This window comes from Halyomorpha halys, unplaced genomic scaffold (assembly GCF_000696795.3).
Source record: "Halyomorpha halys isolate HHAL.00 unplaced genomic scaffold, Hhal_1.1 Scaffold1040.1, whole genome shotgun sequence".
In the NCBI taxonomy this organism is placed as follows: domain Eukaryota; kingdom Metazoa; phylum Arthropoda; class Insecta; order Hemiptera; family Pentatomidae; genus Halyomorpha; species Halyomorpha halys.
The window spans coordinates 336,748-344,578 of NW_027112448.1; positions in this window are offsets into that span (position 1 = coordinate 336,748).

Consider the following 7,831-nt stretch of genomic DNA (forward strand, 5'->3'; position numbering starts at 1 on the left):
ATGTTGGTATATAGTATATGCTATATTACATGGCTAATTCTACAAAAAAAAATTTTTTTCTAGTTTGAATCTGATTTTTTTTTTTGATTTGATAACAAACTCTTAAACAGGTAGCATATGACCCATATGGGTTTGTAAACCCACAATAAAAATTAGGGGGCATTAGGCAGATGATTGTCATTAAACATTGGTCATCTCTTAGGGAAGAAAAAACCATGATAGTATCTATGAAAAGATATAAGAACTCTAAATAGAGATCAATTTCTATTAGATTCTAAAAAGTATAATTAAAATTTTTATGATCAACTAGAAATTAAATGCTTTTTCATAAAAAGAAGATGGATGATCAAAAATATTAATTAATATAAAAACTATTTATTGAGAGCCAATGTTTTGCCCCATTTTGCAGGGCTAAAACAATAAACAACTAAAAGTATGTAAATGTAATAGAATAAGATGACATGATATAAGGTAAACTAAACTATGATTAAAAATGATGTAAATGTTTATGAAAAATTAAATAAAAATGTACAAAGTAAAACAGTACAAAGAAACATAAGATGTACAGCGATAAGTTAAGATAAAAAAAAAATAACTTAAAGTATTTGATTTAAAGTCAACTAAACTATGATTAAAAATGATGTAAATGTTTATGAAAAATTAAATAAAAATGTACAAAGTAAAACAGTACAAAGAAACATAAGATGTACAGCGATAAGTTAAGATAAAAAAAAATAACTTAAAGTATTTGATTTAAAGTCAACAGAAGATATAATAACAAGTAAAATTGAAAAGTAGATATAAGAGAAATAAAAAAAAAAATGGTACTTACTGAAAGACCAAAAAGTAAGGAAATAAGGTTAGAATAAATAAAGGTCAAGAAAAAAAACCAACTTTCCAATAATGAGAAACATCGGTAGAAATTAAATGTTAGAATACATAAATGCATAATTAATTAATTTTAAAAAAAGTATGATACATACCGATAGATAATGCAATAAAGATAATACAGTAAAGACAATATAGGTACATTACAATAAATCTAAGAGGAATTGAAAACAATGGATACAATAATGATAATATTGTGAAGAAAAAGAAAATATACGTACTTGAAAAGACGTAGAGGGATATTTTTATTTTATAAACATATGTTATAAATATAAAGTAAAGTTTGGGGATACTGAGCCACCAGGTGCCCAACTTTGCCATATCCATGACACTTGCGATCCTCTAGCCGACTGCTGGTTCTGGGTTTTGCTTCCCCTGATCTTCTGTCCCTCGATTTTTTTTTTCCAATCACTGTTCTTGTTCTCTCTTCTTCTCCAGGGGTTGGACATGCTTCTTGGCCATTTATATTCTATCCGGGTCCACCCCGGCTCTTCTACTTCCATTTGGGCCTCCACCTCTCTAGCACTTGTATCCATGAGATCTGAACACATTCCACAAATGAATGCTCTCTTGGAAATCCCTCCATCTTCCCCAGCTCTTTTGCCAATTGAACCTTTAATACTATGGATAGAAATTGCATCCGTCTCTGTACCTGGATTGTTTCCATCATCTCGCTTAGTTTATCAGCAATTCTGTTGTACCAGAAGTTCCATGGGATACTGCCCACTTGACTGTTTCGGTTTATTTGTCTCTTTAATCATCATGAATATGTCTTCTTCTGGGGTTCACCCTCCTCCTTCGAATGCCTTCTTAAATCTCTCCTTTATAACTCTCCAAAGGGTCTCTTTGTCCGCCTGAATCTGATTGAGGATGCTCTTCTTCACTCTGCAGACAACCACTGCGTTTAGTACCTCTCCATCTTCGCCATCGAGTAGATTTTCAATAGACTTTGGCTCAATTCGGCTTATTAGTGGAGGTGAAGCTCCATGGGAGGTGCGTTCTTGACCCCATTTTGATTTAAAGATTCCAGATTCAAGACTGCTTGTCTGATGATCCCGTTGGCAGCCATTATTAAAAAAAAAGATGAGAGAAGAAAAAAAATGTAAGATAAGAAAACAACAATAAAAAATTTTCTTTTAAAAAAAAGAAAAAAAGAATTACTCCGTATCTAAAGTTCCCGGGTTTTGGCACCAATTAAGTAACAGCGAGAAGAGACTTAATAAAAAAAAGGTAAAAGTTAGGTATTAGAACACCGTGACTGACTAAAGAAGACTAACTTTATTAGATCTGGTTCCTCTATATATTGTAATATGCTCTTTTTGAGTAATTTTGATGTATAAAGGGTTTTTGATATGTTTTATTTTATGTATCATTTTAATATTGTTCATTTGTTTTGTTTATCCAAAAAGCAAGCTAACCAATTTTCATTGTCCATAATAAATTCGTGATTCAAAACAAAACCAAGATGGCTTATATATGGTTTGTATATATGGTAGTGATTTGGTGGATAATTTTAAAATAAGAAGATTTAGATATTTATGATTTTAAATAAAAAAAAACAACAGGTTTTTAACTTGTAATGAATGACCTGGGCAGAATAGCCTGCAAAACAAATTTTAAATTTTAATGTGAGGAAGAAATTATAATTGAAGATGTCCTTGAGGATGGCTGAAATGGCCGAAACATTGGACTGTTGAAATAAAAAGTTGAGACTAAAAAGGATATAATTTTTGATTTATTTAATAAATAATTACCTGTCTCAAGAAATTGAAATAATATAATTAAAGAAACAATACTTCATATTATTTAATAAATTTTCATTCGGGAGGTGAAAATATACCATTGGTAATATAAACATTAAAATAACTTGAGGGTGTAGAATTTAGAATTTAATGTTTATATAGAGCAGTAGTGTTTATTGGAAGGCACCCAACTACTACACCAAGCTTCATTATTTTTTATGGACAACATCACTAACAATGCACTGATATGTTTAAAAAGATATGCAATAACATTCTGTCTCCTGGAAGAAATAGGGTATAAGGTAGGATTATTTTCCTGGTCATTTGAATTAGATTATTTTTTAATTTACTAAATGTTTTATCCAAGAACAGGCTACAAATTAGATAACTCTTTTCTCTTCTGTGATGAATTATAACACTTCCTTAACATTTAGATTTTGTTTAAATTTGATCCCATAATTAATATATATTAAAATTTTGCATTTATCTATCCAATATAAGCTGGAATAATACACATCTAAATAAGTCTAACATGGTGTTTTTTAAATTTTAAAAATTCAAAATTTTGAAAACAAGTAGAAATAATTTATTTGCGGTGAGGTTGTCATTTCACACAATCAATGCAAGCACATACAATTGTGAACTCTAATTAGATTTAAACAGTGCCAGATTCACCTAACAGGCCCACTAGACCTGGGCCTGAATATATATGCACTGCGCTTAGCTTAATGTAAAAATTAAAAATATATTATGTATTTGTCCAAATTAATATATATTTATAGATATTAATATATTCCCATTGTATTAATATAATTTATATAATATAAACAATAAAATGATTTGTAGTTTTATTCTTCTTATTGGTTTTACTAGTTTTACTAGTTTCATACTTAAAAGAAGGTTTAGTTTCATATTTTAAATAAAGTGTGCCCAAGCACTTTAATATATCTTGAAAAATATTACACTCAAATTTTATTTAACCCAGGAATTCCTTAGAATTCTGCTTCAGTAAAAGGAAAGAGAACAGAATGTTAAATAAATGAGTTGATAGGTGGTAAAACACGATAACTGAAAAAAAATAAATAAAATTTTTACAATGTTAAAATTTTTGTAAATTACTGTTTTGCTTTCATCCAAGACTCATATACCATCACTTAATTCCAACATTATTCTTATGAAAACATAAATTTCCAGAAAATTATATCAAAAATCATAAAATAAAAGCAGTCCTAAAGAAACCAGTGAATTCTACAAGTTAAATTCACACTTAATGTCAGATACTAGGTTTTAAGACTGAACGACCAATTCCAAGGGGTATTAAAAAAAAAAAAAAAATAATGAAGTATAATTTCTGTTCCTATTTCAAATAAAATGTGTTATGAATAGTTTTTTACAATTGCATATATGTGGATGACCTACTAATATGTGTATTGTAATTGTTTGCTTACAATAAAAATTCGAGGGTGAACAAAAAAAAAGACTTACTGTATAGAAGCAGTACATTTCCAATGTTAATACTTTTGATCTCAAGTCTGTAATATTTATTTGATAACTAGAGAACAACGGATTTTCCTGTAAAATAATTAAGTTATTCATGTAAATATGTACTCATTTTTTAAATTTTATTTTCACAAATATGTAACAAAATATGATAAATATTTAGTACTTAAAATTATGAATATTGATGAAAATTTAAAACTTATTTCTAGAGATCTAACTTTGCAAACAGTGAAGTGAAAATTTTTTCTTTTAACAACACGAGCTTTGTTCTTTGTAGATAAGTACTGTGCTTAAATAAAATAAGAATATACAAGGCACATCGTAGGAAGATAGTCCGGGTGGCGGTCAATAAAGGTATCAAAGTAGTAAAAGAAAACTATTTATTGTTAACCAACATTTCACCCCACTTTGCAGGGCTTTGCCAATCAATTTCAATTGACATCTCTGTTTTAATCTGGCAGCCCTGATGAATGGAGTCAATACCCTATGGAGCCATCTTTGTAACATCTGGATGGGTTGTGCCACTTATAGATTATATTATGAGTTAGTTTTTCATGGTGCTACTGAAACCGCTTTGCGGTCCCCAAGAGAACTTTAAGGACCCCTGACATACTGATACTTCTTACAATTGCTCATTGACCACATTCAAAATTTATTGAAGGTTCCCAATTAACGCAGTCATTAATTGATGTATTTAATGAATGCATTTAAATTAACAGTTAAATAATTGAAAATGTCTTGTATCATTTATGGAATAATTGAAAATATGAGTGGATCTCATAAAATGTCCTATCGGACATTTTAGGTAAAATTTTTATTTTTTATTTTTAGATGAATATTTTATATACCCCTTTCTAAAAAGCACTTTTTCTAAACCTTATATTTTTAGTTTTCAGAAGTTACTAATTGATTTTTCCACCATAAAATCGGAATAAAAAACATTAAATTAATTGTTTCTTTGAGTTATGTATTTGTAGCATAACATTTACACCAGTGAATGTCTTCAATGCTCTTGGGATGGAGGATTTTGAATTAATTTCCAAGTCAAATGTAACCTTTTCCAAATCAATTGTAACTTTTTCTTCTTCAGATGAAACTTTTTGCATTTCAATTGTAACCTAAAATTACTCGAATAATTGCATAAAAATATATTTTATTTCTTTTATTAACTAAAAGTAATGATGTTAAATTCAATAATAATTTCAGCATATTTATCCGACATTTATTTCAATTATTAGATATTATGTATTAAGTGCTAATATCAACTAGATGTAAAATTGTAGTTCTTTATGTATTTTTGAATGCTTAGTAATATTATTGTATTTTTATTTTTTAGCGGAGGGATTTAAACAATTTAATCAACATTCATTGGATATTCACAGTTTCTAATATCTTGACATTTTATTTAAGATCAAGCATTACGAATTAATTATAATATAGTTTGACAGGATTTTTACGTATTGCTATAGTTTTGAAGTTTTCAAGGATTTCATTTCCAAATTTACATTAGTATTCATAACCGCGCATGAGCATTTTGGTTTTTTGTTACTTCTTAGTACAAGAGCTCGGTGAAAAAAAGTCAGTTATTTCATTCCGATTTTTTATTACTAAAATGAAAAGTACGTATAATTACTAGTCAAAACTGATGAGTCTGCCAAGAATAGTTTGGGGGAATACAAAATGTTGGCTGTTACTTAATTTTTCATTTGGTATTCCATATCATTGAAACTACCTACAGTACTAGAAAACCTAAGAGAACAACATTTAAGGTAGAGTAAATATGGTAAAATATGATTCCTACATCAGCTTTACCTTAAATTGTTCCCGAGACAATTTTTTAAAAAGCAACATTTCAGGAAATACATACTGAAATATCAGTAGTCAGTGAATTTATTGTGGAAAATATTTATCTCAGGAATCATGAGACGTACAAATGTCTATTAGCACTCAAATTAAAGATAGTTTTATGTACTATAAAGTTGTTTATCCCCTTAGGAGTATTAGTTTTCATGATATTTGCCAAAATAAATTAACAAGATGATGATTTCTAGTTGTTCCAACAAAACTTTTAGTTTATGAAAAACTATATCTCAGGAACCATTAGAGGTATAGTTGTTAATCAAATTAAAGATATTTTTATGTACTATAAAGTTGTTTATCCTTGTAGGAGTAGTAGTTTTTATATTTGGATGTAAATATGTAATTTTATTTAAAGAACTAGAAATCAATTTATTCTAGCAAATATCTTGATAACTACTACTCCTATAAAGATAAAGATTATAAACTACTTTACAACACAATAAACTAGCTTTAATTTGAGTGCTAATAGACATCTGTACATCTCATGGTTTCTGAGACATAGATTTCCAACAATAAATTCACTGATTATTAATTTTAGCAAATTTACTCTAATTTAAATGATGCTCTATTAGATTTTCTAGTTGTTGTTGTTGTCTGGGGCTTAAGGGCGTAAAACCCTGAGGTCATCAACGCCCATACAGATTTTCTAGTATTGTAGGTGTGTAATATATTTTAGGCTGCTTTGGTTCTATTTTCTAAATTGGATTTTTGGATCGCGTTTGCTGGTTTCTGTATTTGCACTTTATAAGTTGTCTTCGATATGGCAATCGTTTATCAGGTCCTAAAGGGTTGTGATAAGAATTATTCAACCGGACATTTGATCGCGCTTGCGCGTTTTGGTGTAATGTTATTTTTGGAGTTTTCTTCCATATGAGGATTCAAAAATGTGTTTTCGGGTGGTCTTGATTCCGTTTTTGGTATACATTTTTTTTTTTATGACGCGTGCTCATGTCCAATTATTGTTTTTTAGTTTTCTTCGACATGCTAATATGTTGAATGGTTAATATATTAGTTTATTGGGTTTTCGAGAGACCCAATTCCACTCGTTTTATGAGATTTTCGATCTCACAGGCGTGTTTCGGTTTATTGTCACATTTGTAGTTATCTTCGATATGGGGATCGTTTATACGGTTTTCAAGAACTCTGATTCTATTTGTTCACCCGGATTTTTTATTGCGCCCGCGTGTTTTGGTTTAAAGTTACTTTTGAAGTTTTCTTCGATATGAAGATAGTTTATGGTGTGTTGTGGGTCCTGATTCTGTTTTTTAGTATCGGAATTTTTATGACTCACGCACATTTTGAATTATTGTTATTATTATTATTTTTTAGTTCGATGCGGAGATTGTTTATTGAGTTTTCGGGAGTCCTGATTCTGTTTTATTTATTCAGCCCTATACTTTATAAAACATTCTTAAGATGTTATCATTTTCTTTGTTTATTTTATTGATTTTCGATTACGATCGGTTTACTGTTACTTACGTTGTTAACTTCGATATAGGGATAGTTTATTAGATTTTCAAGGGTCCTAATTCTATTTGTTCAAGCGTATTCGAAATGGCAATAAATAAACAGTTAAAAACTATTGTTTTTCTCCATTACCGCAGCAATATCCATCTCCAAATTCACATACGGTCAATAATTTGTGTAAAATAAAATCCTTTTACTCTTATATTTTATTGTATATAGTTTTTTCCGACGTTTCGGGGTATTCCCCCATCCCCAGGATATCCTGTTTTTCTTTTTTCACATTTTAGACTTAAGATAATAATTCTAAATCTATATTTAAAATGTAAAAAAGGAACTGTTCTTGGGGAAATTTTAATAATAATGACAATATATAT